Source organism: Anolis carolinensis, chromosome 3 (assembly GCF_035594765.1).
Source record: "Anolis carolinensis isolate JA03-04 chromosome 3, rAnoCar3.1.pri, whole genome shotgun sequence".
Lineage (NCBI taxonomy): Eukaryota > Metazoa > Chordata > Lepidosauria > Squamata > Dactyloidae > Anolis > Anolis carolinensis.
This window is the reverse complement of record NC_085843.1, coordinates 213,324,354-213,350,352: the sequence shown is the minus strand read 5'-3', so window position 1 is coordinate 213,350,352 and position 25,999 is coordinate 213,324,354. Positions and strand designations below refer to the sequence as shown.

General features: G+C 39.3%; 1 protein-coding gene across 9 annotated transcripts in view; it reads left to right on the top strand.

Moving 5' to 3' along the window:
- Nucleotides 1–25,999, top strand: part of pcdh15 (protocadherin related 15) — a 1,032,943-nt gene that overhangs the window by 277,565 nt on the left and 729,379 nt on the right. For 8 of the 9 annotated variants that reach the window (XR_010005016.1, XM_062977492.1, XM_062977490.1 and 5 more), the window contains one exon: nt 23,264–23,342. The exons of the other annotated variant lie outside the window; for it this stretch is intronic. The gene's annotated coding sequence lies outside the window, so the exon portion shown is untranslated. The remainder of the gene's footprint in view (nt 1–23,263; nt 23,343–25,999) is intronic. 9 annotated transcript variants of the gene reach the window in all.

The window sequence follows — 25,999 nt, the reverse complement described above, 5'->3', positions numbered from 1 at the left end:
TTGAAGCAAGGGTCCATGAAAATCAAACACAAGAATAAACTTCAACAAGGTATCAAAATTAGTCCAAGGAACAGGATCAGAACTGGAACAAAGAACAGAATCTTTAACTGGAACAAGGGATCCAAACTGCAAACCTTTCAGGAACAATGACTGGATAATCCAAAATTCCCCAAGAGCAAGAACAAGAACTGGAACAAAACTCAAGATACAAGGCTACAGGAACTTGGCATGAAAGACCACAGGAACATGAAACAAGATTTCATGAAGCATGAAACAAGAGTCCATGAAACAGGAACAACACTTTCGATAAGCAAAGTTTTCACCTCTGAAAATCTCAGAAGCGGTTCCTCTTAAAGCTGGGATCAAGACCTCTTTCCATGGGAAGTTTGCTCAAAACCCTTTCTCATTAGCAACTGTCTGCTCCTTCTCAAAATGTCCCTTTCTTGTCTCTGTTGACATATTGCTTTCTTTCTGTCAACCTCATTATTCTTATCACAACTGGAATGCCCATCTGCCAAGGGATAACTTGAACTTGACTCTCCCAAGGAATGCAGTACAAGCTGTCTGCTTGAAATCATTGTATGCTTGCTCCCAGAATCCTTAAGAACAAACTCTAGCTGCCCAGGAACAGCAGCCTCATCCAGCTCTGGCTGCATGGGAATCCTAGGCCCCAACCCAGAATCATCTGATAGGTCAGGTGCAGGTACAATCACAGGCTGAACGGGCCCAACCTCAGGCTCACCTGACAGCTCAGGTGCAGGCTGGGATACAACACTGGGCTGCTTCAATCATTTGCTTTCGAGCTGAGGTCTCTGTGTATGGATTTGAAATTGTTTGTTCTTGCTTGTGCCAGTGGAAAATTGGTATGTAGGTGGGCCCAGATTGGCTGCTGGATGGGTGCCAATGTTGTGACCTTGGTGACATCATTGCAGTTTGGTAGAGGTTATATCTGGCATTGGGCCTCTATTTGTAGTTTGTGCCATCAGCTCAGAATATGGGCTGGCTGATGTGGAATGCAGTACCTATGTGTGGTTGTCTATCCTGTTATCAGCTGTAACAATAAACACTGTACAAGCAGTCCCCAAGTTACAAACAATATAGGTTCTGTATGTTTGTTCTTAAAATGAATTTGTATGTAAGTTGGAACAGGTACATTTTTAAGTTTGCTTATATGTTTTGGCAACAGTGTAATATAGTGCAGTATGTTTGGTGCTCTAGGCAACAGTACCATTTCATTAATATTAATGTGTGAAATATTAGAATAATATTGCAAATTTAGGAACATAGGAAGTTGCCTTATGTTAAGTTTGACAGTTATCCCCTTCTTACTCTATAATGGTTATACCAGACCTTGGGAACATTGTTTTTTTTTATTATTATTACAACTCCCAGAATAACCTGGTGAATCTTTGGATCTGTACTCCTCCAGAAGTGACTTTCTATGGAAAATGCTGTTTACTGTATAGAAGATATGGTACTGTTCCATTATCCGGGTTGGGGGGGGGGGGCACTAGAGGGAGATGGATAGTCCATTTTAAGAGGGTGGGTTGAAGGAGTAAATCTATATCCCTCTGTTTTCCCTCCACCCATGTCGCTGTAATGAAAACAAACCTCATTTGTGATATGGGGGGGAGGGGGAATAACCAGCAAAAACAGGGGAAATTGTTTTCCTCTTTCAACTCCCTCCCTGTTAAATGGAGTATCATTCTCTCTCTAGTGCCCCCTAGTAGCCTCCACCCGGATGATGGAACGGTATAGAAAATACTGATTTCTGTGCAAAGTCATACAAAACATTGGCACAAATTAGATCCTGATTTGTGACTTAACTTTCAAAACTCTTCTGTATGTTCTGAAGGTTATTGGGAAGTATCACGAAAATCTGTAGTTTATCCCAGAGAACCCTACTAGGAAATATGTAGTGAATAAGACCTTTGCTCTAAAGAATATGTGATGTATTGGATTAGTTCATTCTGCTTATTAATTTACGTAGTGTTCAAAAGTTGTGCATGCTACAGAGAAATGTACTTTTATTGGTAAAATCTGTGTATATGCTTTGCTTCTTTCCTTTTATAGTGGGATAAATGTACCTTGGGAGGGATTCTGTAATGATTGCTGTGATCATGTCTCATTAAATTCTGACCATGGTCTGGGAGCTCTCTGTTCACTTTAATCCCCCTTTCCTTACTTCAGCAGCTGTTGATTTTGATATTTTGTGTTGTTGTTTTAATAGAGATGAAAATCATCAATACTGCTTTTTGCCTGAAGGCACTTCCTTGAAATATATGTAGGTGTATGTCTGTAGTGTTTTGTCTGTTTATGCACCTAAGGGGCTTAAAAATGTTTTAGATCATACTTTGGCTTCTGCTGCTGCCTTGTACATCCAAGGCAAAATTTGTGTGTGGTTATAGTTAGCTATTATTTGCATTGTTATGGACCGTTTGTGTTTTAGGGATACATCTAGATTTCCCTCCAAACTTAAAAGTTTCAAAATATTTAACCTATTTCAAAGTGGAGCAAATACTTTTGAAACCTTCTATTCTTAAGTTTTGTTGCTATTACTGCATTTTGTACAGAGTACACATGGAGTTCACAGAGCCTTTAGTTAATTAAATTCTTTCTCCCCTGCTGCAGTCATGATAGATCAATAAATGGCACATGCACACCAATAAATTACCACAAATAGTAATCTTGAGGTTCAGGTTGTGACTTGAATTCATTGACTTCTCAACTATAGCTGAATTTCACTTCCTAAATGCGGGGCGAATTTGGGCACCTTGAAATTACCCACAAAGCTATGGTAACAGAGAATGCACTTTTTAAAGAAAAATGTGTCCAGAAAATCCCATATGTACTCATATGTATAGTGTGCCATCCAATATAATACACACCTCAATTATGAGGTGCACATTTTAAAAAAGTGCCGACGCACATAATGCACTGGTAGAGGGACTTGACTTCCCCTCATGTTCAGCTCTTCCCCTGCCTGACTGAGTGATGCAGGGAGTGGAAAGACCCAGCACCTTAATGGGATAATAGTCCCTGGTACCTACTATCAGCGGGGATGATGGGTAGCAGAGTGAAATCCAAAAATTCACCATCCCGGTTCACCTCCTTCTCCCCAGACTGTTTCCCCGTGTGGAAAACAGCACTGGACAAACTCACTCCAGCAGACGAAGTCCAACTGTTGATTTACTTTATTTACATGATCTATTTACAGACAGAGCAAATTCAGTCCTTTCCTCCATGAGTGCTTTCCGAAAGCACTCATGCACACACACACTGCTCATCGCTGTTCTCCGCTCTACACAGGAAACTCCTCCGCATTCCACAGGAACAAGATAGTAAGTCCTGGTCAAAACACACTTGACCCCATTGGTCCTGTGATACATCAATCATAGCAGACTCTCATTAACTCCATAATTGCTGAAAATGCCTTGCCGAAAATCAAAACACATAAGGCATTCCTAATGATCCAGATTGATTTTAACATTTCACAACACACAATACCCTGACAATTCCCCTCCGAATTGTTCAAATCAATTCTCTACATATTTTAACACTCTACACATTTGATCAATCTTTCTAGAACTTCCACAAGATAATACATGTATACATACAGTCTTTTTCAATCACATGTAAATTGTTTTGATCACAATACATCAACTCTCTTCTTGCATCTTTATTAACACAATCGATGCCAGAACCATAACTTAATACACTGATGCTTCACTTCATTAATCAATAGTTTTCCCAACCTCTGAAAACTTAATTCATTGTGCCACATAGATTAATTTGATGCTGCCAGACTATATTACAACTAACTGCTGGCTTAACCATGGATTTCAATTTCTCTTAAAATCCAATTTCTTAAGACCAATTCATTACATAATCATACTTTTCCATCACAATTATTCACAAAAATGATTTAACTCTCTCTGAACATATATACAAATTTCAATTTCCGTTCAGACTAATAAACAGGCACAATGTTTTTGCATCTCTGGCGCTTTGGCAACACCTGTGCCAATTGACAAGTTGGAGACCACTGATCAACTGATTCAATCTCGGTCTCAAGAAGAGATATATCTTCACTTTTTTCTGTCACCTGCTCTTCACTCTCAAGCTTAGGTGATTTTTTCCCTTTACCCCCTCTCTTCTGACTCTTCTGGGGAGTCTGTACTTTCCCATGTTTCACTGGAGTAACCATCTCCTCCTTAATGGTTCGTTGCATATCCTTTTCAACAACAGAACCCCCTCCACCTGAAGCTTTCTGTACCTCCGCTTCCTTGGTGGAATTGTTATGAAACAACATCTCTTTGTTCAAATGCAACCTGTCCCAGCCTTCATCCCTCTCAAAGTACGCCCTCTTTGAGAAAATAAGCCTCCCAAGACCACTGTGAAATTTAAGCTTGTCTTGGTAGTAGCCTAAGAATTGAATTCTCCACTTAGGCTCTCCCTTTTTCCTCTGGTTGGCTGGAACTTGTACCTGGGCGAATTGACCATAAATTCTCAGATGTTTTAAATGTGGACATCTTTTATACATTCTCCGAAATGGGATGTCATCCAATTCCTCAATCCATAACCTGTTTAAAATATAATTACTTGTGTGTGAACACTCTGGCCAATTTTTAGTTGAGCTTTTGGAATCTCTAATTAAACACTCATTCATGTGAAAAATTTGCTTCATCCTATTTTGAGCCACGCCTTCTTCATTTGACTTTACATTTTTAAATCCTATATTCATTTCACTCAACATTTTCTTCATCTCTTCGTTACACACATTAATTCCTTTGTCAAAAACTATTTGACCTACATGCTGTTCATAGACCCTTTGAACCATGTCTATCCAATTAGACACCTTTACAACAGCTTCCTTCAAATCTTTAAGGAAGTAAATATAACCAAATCTCGTGTGTCTATCTACTAACAGTGTCAGGTCCCTGGCTGCTGGGCACCAAAAACCTTACACGGAGGCCAATCTCTATCTAATATCTTTATTAAGGAAATATATAAAAGCAATAAAAACAAGTGAAGAATATAGTTCAAAAGCAGACCTTTCAAATGAGGTCAAATATAGTCCAAAAATGTATTGTCCAATAAATGATATTAGAGTTCAAAGTTTTAATCCACTTGACCGAAACACACACTTTTGCCAAGCAATAGTGTGGGGAATTGTCAGAGTCTTAGAAGTCCAATGAAGCTTGACAACAAGGCTGGAAATAAACTTGGTACTTGACTAGGTCCGTGACTAGAAACAAGGCAAAACGTGAAGCGTGGAACAAGGTCCGTGGTTAAACAGCAAGGCAAGGCAAAGGCTTGAATGCTTGATCCGGGAAGCAAGGAACTGGGGTTACGAAGTCCACACACGATCTCTCTCCTGAAGCTGATCAATTGACTCCGCAAAGAATCTCCCGCGTCAAACACCTATATTGGGTCTCGTTTTCCCGCCAACAGAACTCTTTCCCTAGAGAACGAGAAGCGAAACCCAACTCTGTCCAGATGCAAGACTCCTTAGAAATTCCCAAGGGAAGCAGGCCTAATCAGCCTGTTTGGCAGCGATCCGTAAACTCCTCCGATTTGCTTCTCTGACTCCTCTGTCTCTAGAATAAGATTCTTTTCTGGGAAACGGAGGGGAGTAATGCCCAAGGCCTGTTTTACTGAATTCTTGAGGGCAAACATCAACATCCGGCAGGTGAAGGGACTCCGGCTCTCGCTGAACCGGCGAAAACCCCATGTTTTCATCTTCATCTGCCACAATAGTACTAGGAACAGGACTACAAGGCCCATGAGGCATCACAAACAGCAAAGTAAATTGAGAACCTCCCTGGCTTTTTACATCAGATTCTGTTACATATAGATGGACCATTTCAAACATTTCCTGGGTCTTAATTCCAGATCTTTAAGGATGCTCTTTTGATTCAATTCCCATCTCTGAACAAACTGCACAGTCTAATAAATTTTCACATTTTTCACACTCAAAATCTGTGCATATTTCTAAAGTTTTTCTGAGCACCTCTACACGTGCATGACCCATCGCTCTGTGAAGATGATGGATACACCTGTCATGCATAATCTTCTGTTTCACACAATAGACTTGTGCCCCATCTGGAAAGTTATTTTTGTCAAACATCATATACATTTTGTTTCTTTTTACACCTTTTGCCACTACTCTCTGTCCATCTCTCTGAATATAGCAATAGATTCCCCTAAAAATTACTCTATATCCGTTCTCTGTTAAAGTAGCCACACTTAACAAATTAGAACTTAATTCTGGGATGTAAAGTACATTTTCCCAATCCACATTCAAGCAAGGGATGAACACAGTTGTTGAACTTCCTCTCAGTTCCATCAGCCAAAGTCACTGCTGTTCCAGACACATCCCTTCTGTTTTTCAAAAGTTTTAGATTTGTAACAACATGGTGTGTACAACCTGAGTCCAAATACCACTTGTTCTTTTCGGTGATCCTTCCATTCACCGCAGCCATAAACACTTGGGGCTTAGTTGTTGTTGACAAATTCCTTGCCCCGCTGTTCCCACGAGAACTTCTAGCCTTGTTGTTTGGGCAACTCCTGGCAAAATGCCCCAGCCTGTTGCAGACAAAACAACGGCGTGTTTTGACCTGATGTACTGCAACCTCCTCACGATTCCCAGGAACACCATCAGGACTAAAGTCGACCACTTGCGCCATCGTCTGCTTCTGGGCTTGTTCAAATGCCCTCCGGTCCACTTCTTCTTGGATTCTCCCACACACTGAATCCAAAGTTAAATCCTGGACTCTCACATTCTGGAAAGAATGTACCAGAAAGTCCCAATCCTCAGACAAGCTGCACAGCACCAGATAACACTTCTGTGCTTCAGAATATTGTAGGCCTCTTTCCTCAGCTCCAATCAATAATTGCTTTAGATTGTCCAAATGCATTCTGACATCCTGGCCCTGAACAAGCTTTGCTGAATACAGCCTCTTGGTCCAAATCATCTGAGACGTGCAAGTCTCTCTCTGATGGACATCTCTCAAAGCTTGCCATATCTCCTCAGGAGTGTCCTTGTTTCTCACATGGACAAATTGGTTTGGTTGAAGGCACAGTATCAAATATGCTTTGGCTTTCCTCCTGTGCTGAGCCTTTTGATCTGTTCCATCGAAGGTATTATGCAAATCCTCTGCTTCAAGTAAAGACCGCATCATTATTGACCACGAAGCATAGTTATCGTCAGATAGCTTTTCCATGCTGGAAATGAAGCTTTTTCCAGCCATCTCAGCCATCAAGATTCAACACCCCAAGCTCCCGGTGAATCAGCTGCCTCCGTGACCCTCGGTCCCCGAGATTAAGCCGTACTGCCACTTACTCAAGTGCAGACTCAGGCGGTCACAATCTTCTCCTGCAGCTTCACTGGAGCTCTCTTTCGGGTCCCCTCCGTCTCTGGAATCCCTCTCACGGCTGCACAGTTGCTGGAAGCTCACCAGCCATCAGCATCTCCATCCACTGCGCAGCGGAAGCGTGGAGGCCTGGGCCCATAACCCAGTATCAGCGGGGATGATGGGTAGCAGAGTGAAATCCAAAAATTCAACATCCCGGTTCACCTCCTTCTCTCCAGACTGTTTCCCCGTGTGGAAAACAGCACTGGACAAACTCACTCCAGCAGACGAAGTCCAACTGTTGATTTACTTTATTTACCTGATCTATTTACAGACAGAGCAAATTCAGTCCTTTCCTCCATGAGTGCTTGCCGAAAGCACTCATGCACACACACACTGCTCATCGCTGTTCTCCGCTCTACACAGGAAACTCCTCCGCATTCCACAGGAACAAGATAGTAAGTCCCGGTCAAAACACACTTGACCCCATTGGTCCTGTGATACATCAATCATAGCAGACACTCATTAACTCCATAATTGCTGAAAATGCCTTGCCGAAAATCAAAACACATAAGGCATTCCTAATGATCCAGATTGATTTTAACATTTCACAACACACAATACCCTGACACCTACCTCTTTCCTAATCTGTACTGTATAAAACTATTTGCACTTTTTTGGCCCACTACCCTTTTTAGGAGCCAACCCAAGTTTTTATCAAAGTGTGCTTATTGTTTATTGGTATATGTGATTTTATTTAAGATTTGTTTTTATTGCTGAGTTTTATACTGCTTGTTGCCTGGGTTTGGCCCCATGTAAGCCGCCCCGAGTCCCCTCGGGGAGATGGGGCAGGGTATAAAAATAAAATAATAAGAAGAAGAAGAAGAAGAAGAAGAAGAAGAAGAACGCAAGACCCTTCGCCAGCGTTGTCATATTGACAGCTGTTAGGAATCCACATGAGGTTGGCAGAGGGTTTAGGGACTTGGCTTTTGCTCACTTCACAGGGTTTCGGCTGCCTGCTTGAGTCGGGCAAGCAGTGAAAGGGTTAACAAGCCCCTTCACCAGACTCATGCCCTTCCCAAAGATTGAGAACTATGCCAAGTTTGATAAGGAGGCAGGCAGTGAAAGGACTGACAATGAGGGGAAACCAAGCCCCTTCATTCCTTCACTATCCTCATGCTGGCACTCAACTCCCCCCCCCCCCGCAGAGTCACCTCCCTCTGGAAGGGAGACTCGCTGGGGGGCAGGGTTCCAGGAAGCAGCCTGCCCCTGTCAGTTGCAATGAAGACGTCATCGGTAAGAGAATTACATCTTCGGTGTACACCCCAAGACACCTCATTTTGTGTGTAGGCCAGAAGCGGAAACCCTCACCTAGACTTCAAACAACCCCGGTGAGTAGGAATGATTATGGCCTAGGAATGGGGGACTATGACCTCAATTATCCTTGGGCCAGAATTCTCCACTACATTCCCCTTTAAGTCATCCAGGTTTAGTTAAGCTAGGGACTTGGTGTTTCGCCCAAATTCAGTTAAGTATTAGGTCGGGAAGGACCATCCCCTGGGCTTTATGCCTCACCAAAATTTCAGGAGCCACTTTAGAGTTAGCTTCAAGCTGCAAGTATAAAGACTTTATTAGGTAGCATTCAATAAAGTTGCCCAGTTTTAAACCCAAGCACGTGGTGTCGGCTCTTTATTTCGGTGGGCTGGATGGCAAAAGGCAGAGGAAGGGGTGAAGGGGTTTGGCTTCCCTTCTCTCATCAGAGCCTTTGCTGCTTGCCTGACCAATTTGTTATTCTGTCATAAATGAAATTTTGCAGTATGCATGTAAATGAATGTTTTTGTTCTGTTGTATCAAAGGCTATACATGTCACCTGTTTCAGTCCACTACCTGCTCTCTCCTTTCTTGTCCAAGATAGCCTTATTTGTATGTGGTTTTCATTCTATCATTACTTATGTATGGGGAGGATTTTTAAAAGGGGAGGATTTTAAAGGCTGCATAAATAACAATTATGATTGGGTTTTCTAAAAGATTTGTCAAAATTATCAAAAGAAAGGTCTACATATACTGTTTTGTTCCCGTTTTCAGTGCTATCATATAAGCTATATATAAACTGATCTGAATTATGTCCAATTTATTTTGTGATCTGAATTTATTTTAGACATCTTAAGTGCTCGAAACCAGGTAGAAAACAAGCTGTAGCTAAAATTATATGTGCACATTTTAGTACATATATTTACTCTTCTGCTCATATATTTCATCATCAGCAATAAAAATAAAGTAACATTAATATGTTTATCCCTCTGGCTTATATTTTATGCACACTGCATTAACTCAATGATATATCTTATTTATTTGTAGCTCCCATACGTTCATGTCAAATTATCATAAGCATTTAAATAAAGTTGTGAAGATTTTACTGATAGCTCTCTAAGCTCCCAAACTAAATGCAAGTAGAGTATGTTTAAAATAGAAAATGAATAAGAATAGTACTATTGAGGCTCTGTGCCCAAATGTCTCTAGTATCTATCTATTTCTAATCAGATACCAGAAACAGGGAGATTAAAATAATTTAATCTGCAGAAAATACTACTGGGTGCAAGAAAGTACCATGTTTGACAATTCTACACCATGGGTTTTATAGCTGATCAGAGAGATTGAAGCAAACATGCACACATACGCAAATCAAAGTTTACCCTCCCAGCTGTATCCTTCAATTCAACACCTCTCCATTCCAAAGCAATCCTGTTTTTCCAGAACAATTATCCTATACTTTCCCTCTTCCCGTGCTTCCCCCTCCCATCTCTTCCAGGTCATTCTGATCTTTTCCACCTTCCACACACTTTTCTCCTACTGCCTGGCAATCCTATCTCTTCCCAATTCCTTCACTCCTTTTCTCTTCCTTCTCCGATCTCTTAAACCCATTCTCAGAACTTTCTTCTTATAAAATTTAGACTTTTAAAATCTCAGTCTCTTCAGTGGAAAGCACTTAGTTACAAATGTGAAATATTCTGCATGGAGACCAGAATTTGGCATATTAGGTCAATCATGTTAAATGGCATTGTTTTGGAACTGTATTAATTGCTAGGCTTGTGCAATTTGACTGGACAGTGATAAATTTTTGGTATCCAAATTTTGTTGGGCACCCAGATCTGTTTTTGGGAACCTCCCAAATATCGGGTAGTGGAAACATTTGTTTTTGGCTAGGCAGCCAAAAGGTTCAGGAAGATCTGGCCAATTGGCAGCAATAGGGAACTTATAGGCCTCCCTTTTCCCTTCCTGTGACCTTTTTCTTTCTTGCCTTCAAGGGAGTCTGGGTTTCAGCAACAGGGTTAAAGAAGCATGCCCTGTGTACTCACGAATAGAAGGGAAGAAGCCATGCCCAGAACCATGTGGGCCATTTCAGGAAAAAATGGCAGCTGAGCCCTTGTTGTTAGGCTTGAGCGATCCATGAAAAAATTGATTCTAAACTCGTTTCAAAAGTAGGGGGCGCCAGCGTTTCGTTTCTGATGTCATTTCCGAATTTTGCCCCCCAAAAAATTCGAAATTAATGAAAATTCGTTAGTTTCAAAAGTAATTCGTTAATGGCGGACGCGCATGCGCAGTGGCCCAAAAAAACAGCACGAGGGGAGATTTTACAGGACTCTCCCGCCCTCATTTTTTGAGTGATCTTCTTCAAACTTGGTACAGTGGTAGAACATATTTAACACTGATAGCTCACCAAAATTTGGAACGTTTCCCTTATCCTCTGATTTTTGGCGAATTTTCATAGCTTTTATAATAAACCATTTTTTAATAATTGCAGAAATCTGTTCCTGGTTTGAAAGTCTTATTTCCTGTTAAATTGGGTTGTCTTTACTGTGAAAGTCATTGTTCTACTTCAGAAACTTTGTTTTTGTGGCTGAAACTTTGTTAAATTGGTGTGTGTGTGTGATATATACTGTGTGTGTGTGTGTGTGTGTGTATATATATATATATATATATATAGTCCCTGCATATGTGTGTGTGTGTGTGTGTATATAGGTAAAGATAAAGGTATCCCTTGACGTTAAGTTCAGTCATGTCTGACTCTGGGGGTTGGTGCTCATCTCCATTTCTAAGCCCAAGAGCCAGTGTTGTCCATAGACACCTCCAAGGTCATGTGGCCGGCATGACTACATGGAGTGCCATTACCTTCCCGCCAGAGCGGTACCTATTGATCTACTCACATTGGCATGTTTTCAAGCTGCTAGGTTGGCAGAAGCTGGAGCTAACAGCGGGCACTCACTCTGCTCCCGGGATTTGAACCTGGGACCTTTCGGTCTACAAGTTCAGCAGCTCAGTGCTTTAACACACTTCGCCATCGGGGCTCATGTATATATAATATACATACACATACACACAATGTGGAGAATATGTGGAAAGGTAGATAGATAAGTTGGGAGCCACAGCGAAGGCACCTTCCTGGGAGCAAGGTCTAATAATAATAATAATAATAATAATAATAATAATAATAATAATAATAAATCCCTTACAATATCCAAGATGGCTCACTGCTACAGAATCTTGGGAGCTTTAGTTTGGTATGGTACCATTATTGGCAGAGAAAGCTAAGCTGTAGGAGTTGAAATCCAATCATTTATCCTCCCTATAGAATCAATTTTATATGCATTTTTAGCTACAGAAAAGCTAAAATCAGGACAGTAAAAGAACAACACCCAGAAAATGGGAATTCCAGACAGGGCCAGCTAATACCTCCCAACAAAGGATTCCCCCAGGTAGGAAGCAGCCAGGCTTTGAAGCTGCAAGGCTATTCAATGCTAATCAAGGTGACCAATTGCAACATTCACACTTGCCTCCCACAGACAAGAGTTCTTTCTCCCACCCTGGACCTTCCACAGATATAAACCCCACTTGCCTAGCTTCGCACAGACGTCAAAACCTCTGAGTATGTCTGCCACAGATGTGGGTGAAACGTCAGGAGAGAATGCTTCTGGCACATGGCCATAGAGCCCGGAAAACTCATAGCAACCCAGCCAGTAGGCTGTTGCTGAACAACCTATGAACTTTTAGCATTAAAGGAAAAAATGCCCAAGATTTTATCACTTAATACTGTTGGCATGTCTGGAGTTAGGAATTGTAGGAGTTGAAATCCAAAACAATTTGACAGAAAACTGGGAGTTGTAGTTTGGCATGGTACTGGCTCTCTTCTGCAGGGAAGGCTAGGGACTTTGTAAAACTACAGCTCACATGACATGGCACTGAATCTGTTGCAATTGAGCTGGTGCCAGAATCCTTTCCGGGAGATCTCCTCAGTGGAGATATCTCTTAAAGGGATATCCTCTGGCTCTAAGGATTCAGTTTAGGAAGGCAAGCCTGGTTTTGGTATTCCCCTTTAAGCCTGGCTGAAGAAGCAAAACCAAACGGCGGCTCCAAGGCAGGGCGAGGCAGGGCGAGGAGAAGGCCAAGCGCAGGCAGGCATGTCTCTTCTCTCTTCTCTTCGCTCCCTCCCTGCTTCGCGGAAGGCTTCTACTGAGCCGGTGTGGTCCCCGCGGGGGGGGGGGGGGGTGTCTCAATGGCATTTTTAAAATGCTAGCAGATCGATGGCCATGCCTCTCCCTCCCTCCCTCTTCCGCTCTGATTGGCTGAGAGGCATGCCAACATGGCTTCTCCTCTCAGAGGGGCTACAGCTACATCCGAAGACATCAGAAACAAACGAAAAAAGGTACTTTTATTATTCAAATTCATAATATTTGTAAGGCAGTGAGCAGATGGTTCAATATCAATTCAAAAGTAATTATGAAATGAATTTTAAACGAATTTAACGAACTAACGAAAAATTTGCTCAAGCCTACTTGTTGTTATGGCCAGCTAAACAAGCCGGATTGGCCCAATTCTGTGCACAAGCCTATTAATTGCCACTAATAGCTAAAACTGTTTAATTTGTTGAGTTATCATTACTCAACTCAGTGTTGGAACTGTTGGCAATTTACAGAGAATTGCATGGAATTGTCACTATTAACATAGGGATTTGTTTGGATCCTACGGGTATCTTCAATGTTATTTTTGTCTTTTTAAAGATGCCTTCCTCCAACCAAGTTATTTTTCCTATGTGGACGACAAAGCCCATATTTTCTTTGTTGCCTATGAATGATAATTGCATGTATGATAATTATATGTATAGCAATTGTTTTGGTTTCAAATGGCTAAAATACGGAAACTCATTTTGCAATGTGTTTGTTATCATCCATCTGCACCTCTCTTTTCTTTCCATCCCCATAAAAATATACACTTCCCTCATTCTACAAATGCCTTTCTAAAGGTTAGAAAGTAATGATGTATTTCAGTTAAAGGACACTGAGCTACCACCGGTGAACAGCAGGTAGATAGCGACATGAATCTGGCAGTGATTCAAAATGCAGAGTTCTTAATCAGAAAGCTTTGAGAGAACGCAAGCTTAATTTTTGAGCATAACAGAATAACTTCTTGTCTTCCAAATCAAGATGTTTATCTGCTAAGATCCATAGCAGAGCACATGCTTTTTATTCCTTTTATATCCATCTCAATTTAGGGCCCATCCAGACAGGCCCCAAAACTGGTTTCTGTCTCAGTTTTACTGGAGGTATCCAAACAATGCTTCTGGTAAAACTGAATTAATTCGAAACAAACCAGGGTTTCCCTAGTTTGTTCCAAATTAATTAAACACCTGGTAAGATCCTGATCTTATGGCAAGATCCAGGTCTTATCAGGTGTGAGCCCTGTGTGTATTGGGCACAATCTACATAGTCATCCTGGGGCCCAATCCACACAGTTTGTAAGGAGGTCACCCACCCCTCCCCCCAAACCCCAAATTGACCCATTAAAAGCAAAGAAAACTTACCTGGCTGCCATTATGTTCCTTCTTGCTCCCTCTTAGCACGAGAAAATGATGTGCCAGGAGATGGGAGGGGCTGTCTCCCGGTGCGTCATTTCCTCAAGCTCTCCTGGCTCAAGGAGAAAAATATGTATGTTCAGTATGTTTTCTTTACTTTTGACAGATACATTTTTTTTGGGGGGGGGGGGGTCTTCAGTATATCTACATGCCATCCCGATTTTATTGGGATGGCATGTAACCACCCTCCCTGGGAAAGCTTGCATGGGAACTCAAATCCAAGCCAAAGCGGGTGTGGATTTGGGGCCCATAATTGTACAGTGTAGGCCAAAAGTCACAAAAATGTCTAATATTTTATTAGTTTTTGAATAAACATTTTAAGAAAAATTTGCACAAGCTGGATTTTGTAATATTGATTTATTTGTGATGTTTAACTAACAATAAAAATACTCAAGAATATATTCAAGAGAGGGGAGTAACAATGCACTCCCCATTTCCTGAAGGTTCAAAACACTTTCCTTTCATGCATTAATGGAGTGGGTGAGTAAGAATTTGACTTTCATACTTAAGAAGAACAATATTCTGAAGGTGTCATGGCTGCTTGATGACCCAGGCCCCCATGCACCATACCAAGATTTGCTTTCCCCTGACACATATATCCCATTATTTGATTATTTTTTCTCTTTCCGCTCTAAGATTGGTTCCAAAATGTGGCCTACTAAACAACAGAGCCATATCATGCATTTGGTTTTTGTCATCTTGTCTTGAGGAAGCAGGCCTTCCTGTTATACCACATTTGACAGGGAGAATAGCACCCATCCTATTGGGTTCTAACAAATCCTAATGAGCCAATTTATTAAAGTATACTTTAAACTGTAATGTTAACTGGGAAATGTAGAGAGATAGTAAAAATTCACAAGTAAAATTCACTAATAAAGGAATAATTTGAGTAATGAATCAAATAGTTAATATAAGGCTTTGAAGTCTGTTACAGTCTGTACAGATGTTAAGCAATGGCTTCAGCCAACAGTGTTTCACGTGTCTGTGCAATATTTTATTCCACAAATTACATAGTGCAATTGGTTGCATTCAACAATCAGCACACATTTATTTTTAATTTCTCTATACACTACATATTGTAAAGCTTTGAATTACAATCACTTGTTTAGGAGCTGAGCACATTTGTTTCCTCGAAGCTTAATGTGCTTTTACACTAACTCTTTTCTCTAGAATTGCCATCTTCCATCCATTCACAGTTAGAGGACATCCAAGATAGCCTCATTTTCAAATTGTTATTAATAACTTTAATAAAGGGGGTTGGTTATCTATTTAAATTATATTTAGCCTCTTCCTAAAATCGGATGGATCACAATAACAAAAATGTGTGTAACAAAACACAAAAAAGTTATATTTAAATGCAATTTAATACACTGTAATTGTACATATTAACTATTAAACAATTTAAAGGCACTCCATTTAAAAAGCACAGAACCCAGCCAATAGGAAGCCAATTGCCAAAATCTACCTAAATAAAAAGACCTTTGTTTGCCAAAGGAAAGAGGAGAGAGGAAGGAGCTAGTGAAACCTTTCTCTTCATGGAGATTCATAATGTTGGAATGGTCACTAAAAAAGTCTTGTGTCATTAAATGGGTTAGTACTGCCACAAAAGATCTCAAGCTTGTTTGGGAATCCTTCAAATTATTTGGATTCAAGTTGTATACAATTTAAATAGTTCTGAAGTATATTTTTCAAAATTATATTACAGATACATCTTAAGAAAAAAATAAAATCAATGGAAAATACCATGTGAAGAACATTAAAGTGCACTTATAATTTATTTAGTTCCAATGTGTTAACATAGTAGCACATTTTTATGATACAAAAATTAACTTGCACAGCAGAAAATTATGTTCTAGTTACAACCAGTCTCCTACTAAAAGCAGCTATTACTGAGTTAAATGATTACCTGGGACAGTAGGTTCCTAAACTTTGATACTCATTGGCCCCATGTAAGCCGCCCCGAGTCCCTTCGGGGAGATGGGGCGGGGTATAAGAATAAAATTATTATTATTATTATTATTATTATTATTATTATTATTATTATTATTCCAGATGTTATGCCCCTTGCCTTCCAGAACCCCTGCCCACTAGCTTTGTCATTTTTGGCTTCTGGGCGTTGAAGCCCAAAACATATGGAGGAACAAAGACTTAGAACTGCTGAAACAGAAGGAGTCTGATTGAAATAAATAATTACTTATCCAAAGTTATAAATGATCACATAAAAAATTAGAAGTAAGGATGTACCTGAAATGACAGTTTTGCTTTCCTATGTTTTTTTAACAAATTGTATTGTGCTGTCATAATACCACAACACATGCAAGCTTCCCTCCATTTCTAGACACTGAAAAAACAGAGTCCCATGGAGGTCATCACATGATGCTTCCGGGCTTGCCCATGGGACTCCATTTTTCCAAGAGCCTAGAAATGAGCATTTTTGGAGCCGGGTGGTGCTCAACTCCAGACCTCTCTATTCACAAGGAAGCAGGGAAAGGAGGGTACTTTACTGTGTAATGGCAACTGCCAGATGTTACCGTTGTATTGCAAATGGAGTACCAATTGGTGTTAAAAACATAAGGAGTTAACACATTTGATGAGTAATTATTTCAATATGAACTGCACACAAGGTTGCCCACAAGCAATCTTAGTGAATCTTAGTGTACATGTTGTTTCCTTGATTTAATTTACCTCTTTTTATATCCTGCCTTTTTCCCCAGTAAAGGATACAAAATGATTCACAGTACAGGTTGAATATACCTTATTTGAAATGTTTGGGACCAGAAGTGTTTTGGATTTCTTTGGATTTTGGAAAATCTGTATTTGCATATACACACACATACATTATGAAATATCTTGGAGATGGAAGCCAAGTCTAAACATGAAATTCATGCATGTTTCATATATACCTTATACACGTAGCCTAAATCAGTGGTTCTCAACCTGGGGATCCCCAGATGTTTTTGGCCTACAACTACCAGAAATCCCAGCCAGTTTACCAGCTGTTAGGATTTCTGGGAGTTGAAGGCCCAAAACATCTGGGGACCCCAGGTTGAGAACCATTGGCCTAAAGGTAATTTCATACCCAACCCTTTCATAATTTTATGCATGAAATAAAGTCTGTATATATTGAATCATCAGGCAATGCAGGTGTCTCAGCCTCCCATGAGGACAATTTCAGATTTGGAATTCTGGAGAATCTGTATGATTTCAACAAATTACAGTTAAGACAATGGATACTGCAGAAATTAAATATCAATTAAACAATCATGTTTACACTTTATCAATGCTTCATACAACAAATAAAATATATTACAGTAGAGTCTCGCTTATCCAACGTAAACGGGCCAGCAGAACGTTGGATAAGCGAATATGTTGGATAATAAGGAGAGATTAAGGAGAAGCCTAGTAAACATCAAATTAGATTGATTTTACAAATTAAGCACCAAAACATCATGTTATACAACAAATTTGACAGAAAAAGTAGTTCAATACGTAGTAATGCTATGTAGTAATTACTGTATTTATGAATTTAGCACCAAAATATCACGATGTATTGAAAACATTGACTACAAAAATGCGTTGGATAATCCAGAACGTTTGATAAGCGAGTGTTGGATAAGTGAGACTCTACTGTATTTGTAATTACAGGCATTCCCCTAGTTTCAAACATCTGACTTACAAATAACTCAGATTTAAGAACAGGGCTGAGACAAAGAGAACTGACCTCTCGGAGGAGATATTCACTCCTGAAAAAGTTATCATGGGGGAAAGGTGTCTCCACTGAAGCTTTATTCCCAATCCTTGTTTCCACAACAAGCGAAATGTTTCAAACTCTAATTCTTACATGGACAGAAAGTGAGGTGAAGTCTTCTAAACAGGGACCCAGTGTTAACCCTTCACTATGCTACCCAAAGCTAAGAGATACACATTTTTGGTTGGAGTTACATTTAAAAATGTACTTGTTCCAACCTACGTACAAATTAAACTAAGAACAAACCTACAAAACCAATCTTGTTTGTAACTTAGGAACTGTCTGTACTTTACATCTGAAGTGAAGGACAAATGACAGACAATTTCTCATCTCTCCTACCAACACCACCTGATTCAATAGGAAAGAATAAATTGAAGTTGGCTGAGGTGCAAACATTCTGCTACATTTACCAGAGACTTTGAGAGTAGATATTAAAGAGTAAATCTTTGTGGAAAGAGACTGCTAATTAACTCAGTACTGTATAAACCACTGTTTGGAATCTCTGCGTTAATATCTGTCCCAACTAATTGCAAAAATATATTGCCTCAGCAGAGCTAATGGACTCTGTTATTTTATTTATTAATGAGAATTGTATCATGCTTTTGAAATAGTTTAATCTTGAAAAATAGGGTACCTCGCTAGAAGCACTCTAAGTAGTAAATATCTACAATCCCAAAGATAAGCAATAATTGCAACATTAGTATAATTTGCTCACTATGTAAGCACTTGATAAATGTTCTTAAGAGTAGCTATTCCATTATACGTATAGGAATAAACACGGTCATTTATACATATTGTGAAATGAATACGAAGGGAAATCACAAAGAACAGATGAGTGCTACATCTGGCTGGAAAGTCCGTTGTTGCGTCAAACAAACACCTTTCGTTTGAACAGAAGAACACAATTTAGCTAAATGGGCCAGATCAGAGTGAGATTATAGACTGCTGGGAAGGCAAGCATTCATCAGTGCAGCACAATATGTTCCTCTCATAACATACCAACCCAATTATATTTCGAAAGGCAGTCAAGGGTATTTGAAGACTTCCCTGATTTGACATCTTCCTTGAGTCTTAATTGAGAAAGCTATAGAAATGGAGCTAATGTTGGGAAGTGGTGCATAAAGTAATTGTGATTATGAAATTTCAACACACAGTCCTACTGTATGTATCACCCCTTCCATCTTATTATCTATCACTGTAGTAACATAATCTCCCAGTGTAAATGTGTGTTCTAGAGAATAAGTTGCATCTAATGCAACATTTATTCAGAAGTACTTGAACATTTATTCAAGTATGTTAATTCACTAAACGTTTGTCCAGACATCCTTCTGCATAGACATTGTTTAGGATTACAATGAAATGAATGAAACCTTATTTATAGCCCGCCCTATCTCCCTGAAGGGACTCAGGATGGCTTGCAACAAATTACACAATGGCAAACATTCAATGCCGACGCTAATATATAAACAAATAAAAACTCAATAAATTATAAAACAATTTAAATAAAACAAGACAAAACATAACCCACATAATTACAAACATATTGAATCCTTAAAATCTCATTAAAAGTATCTAAAAATAGGCTAAAATTGTTGGAGGGGAGACTGTAAACAGAAGGTTAACAGGGTGGATATTGCAATACTATTCATAGGTAGTATCTTCATGGTTGTTTGAAATTAGGATAAAAGCCACCCATGGTACAGATATTAATTTTCTTCTCTCCTGGTATAGGCCTAAGTCAAATTTCAGTTGCCATTACGGTACACAGAGTGAAATCAGTGGGGCTTGTTGTTTTGTGTCTTCAAATCATTTCCAACTTTCGGTGATTCTCAAGAAGCTAAGAGAATATGACTCGACCAAGGTCACCCAGTGGGCTTCTATGGCTGAGTTGGGATTTCAATCCACTCAAAATCTTTCAATCCATTACACTACACAGGCTCTCTCAATGGGACTTATATTAGTTTTAACTAACAGCTCCTGTTCACTTTAATGGGTCTGCTTTATTTGAGACATCGATACAGCAACAAGGGGATATTTCCATTTCTCATATTCATATTTTAGCACGTAGGTCAATTACATAGCGTAGTTTCAGTAATACTTAAAATATGAAACCATCATTAAGTTAATTAGTAGATAGATGTGTTATAAATGCAGGTTGAATCCACAATATAAACAAATATTGGTTTCATACTTGTTTAATTGGAATTGTTTTCTCCAGAGAATCTAAGAGTAGAAATTTGACGGGGCGCATATGATGTTCTATTAGAACATTTTCATTCACTCACTTCCCACTGCATTACCATTGCAATAAGAAAAAAACCCCATAACATTTATTTAAATGTACATTGAAGTTATAACAGTAGTATTTATGCACTGCTTGGTTCTCTTTTAGATTGATGAAATAGCTGGAAGTACTGAATCTTAAGAAGAGCACTTTAGAAAGCACAAGAGCTCTTAAAACAGAAATAGGAAAATGTGTTTGGAGAATTTTACAGCTGATTAGCAGAATCTGCCATGGAGCCTACCACACAGATTATTCCCACGCCTATTTCCTTTTCAGGTAGAAAAGGCTTTGGGATTTCTCACATTGTTCAAAATGTACATTGTTTAGATAGACAGACAGATGGACTTACATGCACGCACACACATACACTACTCTTGTTCAATCTCTCTGAAGCTTACAATAAAAGCAGTTTAAAACTTTTAAAACTAGAACAACACTTTTAAAAATAAAATAAATGTTTCAAAAATATATTGAAGAAATGAAATTAAACCCGTCTTAAGCCATGGTAATATACAGATTTGGATAAAATCATAAGATCTAAAATGCTTTTATTAAAAGCTAACGTTTTACTTAGTGTGGGTATTAAATAAATGCTGGCCTTAGGCCTCCAAGGGGAGAACATTTGTAAATTAGATGAAATGGCAAAGGTTCTCTCCTAACCTCACTGTGTGTTGTTCCCAATTGTGAGACAGAGACAGGGTCCATTTCAGTGGATCTGAATTCCTAAGCAGACATATATATTTATCAAACTATTTAAAGCTCAAATACCAGCACTCAAAATTCAAACAGGAAATATACTGACAGCCAGTGTGATGCATGTTCTGTAGGATGTTTGAGTCAGCTAGTTGACTATAGCAGTTTGCAGTAGCTCAGGCATGGGCAAATGAAGGCCCTGGGGCCGGATGCAGCCCCCTGGGTGCTTACCTCAGGCCCTCCTCATTTTCACTGTCCTCTCGGCATAAGGGCATGGTGGCCCACTGCATTTTTATGCAGAAAGGATAAGGGAGGAAGGCACGAAGCAGCTGAGAGCCCTTGGGAGCACCTACTGCATGTCTCATGCTCCTCTTGCCATAAGAAAGGTGTGAGTGGCCCTGTCCTTATCCTGAGAGGATGGCCTGAGGAAGGCACGCAGCAGCTGAGAGTCCTCCAGAGTGCTCTCAGCCATCGCCTGTCTTGCCCTTCTCCCAGCATAATGCTGACAGCCCAAAGAACAAGGGGGAGGATCGGGGAGATTCCTACATTGATGATAGGATTCACCACCTTAGCTGGCTCCTTGAAGATAAGAACCAGAATCTAAAGCAGATTCACTGTTTGCTGACATAGAAGTCACCCAAAGTTACTACACATGACTCTTACACCAGGAGCTAGTATTGAATCTGGCTTCTGGCATACAGCACACCAAGAGCTGATTTCTGGGAAAGGCCAAGGTATAATTTTTCCATTTAGTAAAACGGATAAATTATGAGTGTGGCTAGAGAAAACTAAGTTTTTTTTAAAGGAAGTACTGTAGTGAAATAATCACATGTTTCTATTAAGCTAACTATGTAGAATGAACAGTTAGAAGTGCCAATGTAAGAAGGCTGTGAGATATTCAATATGACACAATTAAAGCTTGAAAAATTGATTCACCATCTTATAACCACCAAATGCATAGGTACACTTCAATTTGATCTTGTCATGTTTTAATACTGTTAGTTGGTTTCTTGATTATCAGTGCCATACATGCATTGTGTAAATAACATTTAGGAAAGAGCCTATGTAAATTGGTTTTATTTCACATACTAAAAAGACAATGTGATGCTTTTATTCCCCATTTAATATGGAATGTTTCTGCCACAACATTTCTTTCTGTACCACCCATTTTAAAAAGAAGTCTGTGTTGGCAATAGCAACCTCCCAAACCTTTCACTATTTATTTTTAATGTATATATGATTTTGGTCTTCAATGAAAACAGGTTGCTATTTGGACTTCAATAGAGAAGTATGCTTTAGGACTTTAACTTATACAGTATGATTATAGACTTCAGTTGGTACAGCTATACTTAAAGACTATGGACTATTGATTAAGAATGATACCCTGTGTACTCAACACAGAGAGAAACCTACACCTTATCTATATCTGAACTTTAATAGAAATGTGCCTGTATGTTGAATTAATACAAGATGTTTTATGAGTAAACAAAGTATGCTATTTTTCAAAGAAGACTTTGTTTTTGTTTTTTTTTTATCTTTGAGTGCGTATTTTAAACTAAAAGGTTTTTCAAGGGAATATATATCTTTTGGGCAACTTCAGCAGCAAAGAAACAACCATCCTCTGTTCAACAGATATATTTTTGTAGTGCCATGTCTGTATCTTTGGCAGTTTAAAGACATGGTTCTTCAGTTTAACAGCTGAGTTACCTGTGTGCCATTACATGAATGCTTATGAATATCACTTGTTCAAAGAGTTGACTTCTAACAAGATCATGCTTTTCTTGACTAGTGGTTTTCAAAAGATGGTCTCCACATGTTCATGAGATTCACAAAAGGATATGTTCTCAGAGACTGGGTTCAGCTATTTTCCAATAGTTTACGCAAAGTCCATATTTATTAGATTTGTCCAATGGCCTTGTGATACTTTGTACATGATAAGGATGAACTCTACCTGTAAAACCACCCCCTGTACTTATAGCTCCACTGGATTACATCTTTATGTCAATATTTGTGCAAAAAAATTTAGGCAAATTGTTTCAAAGACCCTTTTGATAGTTATATGCACAACTGAAAAAAAAATAGGACTTCATACTTGTGTTGATACCAAAATGTATGAACGCAAACAATGCAATTTTTATTAGTGCAAGTTATATGATTAGATACAGGCCTATAAATTAACTTGTTTTTAAATAAAATTAAAATATGGTAACATCTTACTGCAATTTAAATTACACAGTTACTCACTCACTTACTTTTTTGATGTATTAAACCGCCAGCTTTGAAAGAATGGAAGAAAAACTTCAGAATGCCATCTCATCATGAATCTTATCCTGGCACCATGACTCCAGATATCTGGTGAGAAAATATTTCAAAACCTATTCTTCCATTTGTTTTAATATTACATAAGTTTAGCTCTGTGCGTTCGTGGAAAATACTAACTTGCTGAAGGCTAAACAGTTTGTAATGGGCCAATCACATTTTATTCACATGTCTCCTTTAAAGTAGTAAAGGAGTGTGTGTCTAACCACCTCATTATACCTTTAGCAGCCACTGGGCTTCAGGAAACTGCCGCCACATGCCCCACTTCACCGGGCTCCTCTAGCAGCTCTTCACGCAGAGGGAAGCTTGGTGCGTGCGACTTCCTCCATTGAAGGCATGGCAGCACGGGAAGCCTCCGGGGTTGCCAGGGTGTTGGCGCCATGCTGGTTCCACCATCTTTCATCCACAGAACTGGCACGGTGTCATGTGATTGAAGCCGGCCATCTCCATGGGTGACCGGGGCTAGATTGGCATTTGCTACCAAATCTAGCCCTGTATGATGAGGTCGTTATTCTTACTCCTTTCAGAATCTGAAGATCAATTCCCCCTTGTTCTTTGCACATTATGTTCTATAATTTGAAGCACTTTTTTACAAGTTTTTCAAATTCCATTTTCACAATTTTATGACATAAAGGGAAGGGGGAAGGAAGAGGAAATAAAGGATGGGAGATAGTAGAAAAATATATGTTGATGACAGAGTTTTGTTAGCAAATTAATTTTGTACATTAGTTTATTGTAGTGAAGAGAGGGGAATTATTATAAATATTCTTTAACACATAAAGGAGTTCCATCTACATTATCTTCTATTCCAAAAGCAAATGGATTCTTACCATCTGGCATTCACGTTAATTTTTCTGTTCTTATCTTATCCTATCTATTCTTATCTTCTCCTCTGAGAATATATAATAAGTGTTTCCTCTAACTGTTTCATGGGGCCGGGCTGTGGCGCAGCTGGCTAGTAACCAGCTACTATAAATCACTACTGACTGAGAGTTCATGAGTTCGAAGCCCGGGTCGGGTTAAGCCTCCGACCATTAATAGCCCCGGCTTGCTGTTGACCTATGCAGCCCCGAAAGACAGTTGCACCTGTCAATTAGGGAAATTTAGGGACGCTTTATACGGGAGGCTAATTTACAACACCATAAAACTGCCAGCAAAACACGAGGAAAGGAATGAGGAAGTACAGCCACTACTGGACGGTGAAGCAACAGCTCCCCCTGTGGCCAGAATCGTGAAGCTGGAAAAATGTTAAAAATGCCTCTGAGTCTGTCTAATGTATGTTGTTTGTCTGTTGGCATTGAATGTTTTCCATATATGTGTTCATTGTAATCTGCCCTGAGTCCCCTTCGGGGTGAGAAGGGCAGAATATAAATACTGTAAATAAATGAATAAATATTTCCCCCCTAGTTTAAATAATATCCATCCATTTACATATCTCAGAATCAGTTCTTTTATTAGTACATTAGTGATACATATGTAAATACATATTGTATTAGTCTATCTTCTATGCAGATTCTATATATATATATATATATATATATATATATATATATATATATATGTCTACATTGCTATTATGTAATTCAAAATATTAACACAACAATTACCTTCAATCTTTTTTAGAATACAGAATATTATCATATATTATTTCTTATTATTTTTAGTCCACAAATCCTGTTATGATCTGTTTCTTATGATTACAAAGTTCATAAAAGGTTTTCATTCTTCTTGCTGTTTTTCAACTTGATTTGATAAATTAAAGTTCATTCGTCCATTTGAAGTACTTTTGTTAAGGCCCCCCACACAGGTGAAAAATGTGGCTCAAACCAGAACAAACCACATCTTGGCTCCTTGTGGGTGCAAAACCCCACCTCATTGGCAAGGGACTGACCAGACAGGCCAGACATGCTGACACCAGTTCAGCATGACTGGGTATGGGGAGTGCCTTCCTGCCCTGCCTTCCCATCACCCTCCTAAAATGTTGTAGGAGGCCCCACTTTCCTCTTCAAAGCTTCATCCCGTCATCACTGGGGGCAATCTAGGGAACAGAAAGGCTCCTGCAACAGTAAGAAGGCTTTTGCTTCATTTTAGGGGGGAAATGGAGGGCAGGGTGTCCCCAGGTTTCCTGAACCCGGGGAATGCAGCATGCCTCTAAGGATGCCATCTAGGGTTGCAGATTTTCAAGGAAAAGCTGTATCATTGTAAGTGTTTCATAGTGTAGATGAGGCTTCAATAGTCTAACTCTCTTTCAGTATGTAGAGAAACATGCTTGAAAGAAAGGAATGCAAGAAGGTAAACATGTTGATATTTCTCCATTCCAGTGGGAAAAGACATTCATTTTACTTGGAAAGAATTGGACAGTCTGTCGTTTCAACAGGAAAATGAACATCCTCCCCTTCTTTCTGCTTTAGATTTTTCTGAAGCATAGGAAGAGGATTCGGGAGTCACTTGGGCTTCATCTCTCAATGTCTCTTTCGCAAAAAGATTGAAGGACTTCTATTGAGCTTTAGCTACTTCCTTTGAATGCATGAAGAGGCTAAGATGAATCAAGAGGCCATCAAATTTAAAGTTTCAGTTATCTCATTGATTCAAGCTTTCATTTCTAGTTTATGCTGTAAGATTATCTTTTTTTGTTATACAGAGTGGTAGAAAGAGGCAAAAATACTTTGCCTGTTGCTAAGAGGGCTGCTGGA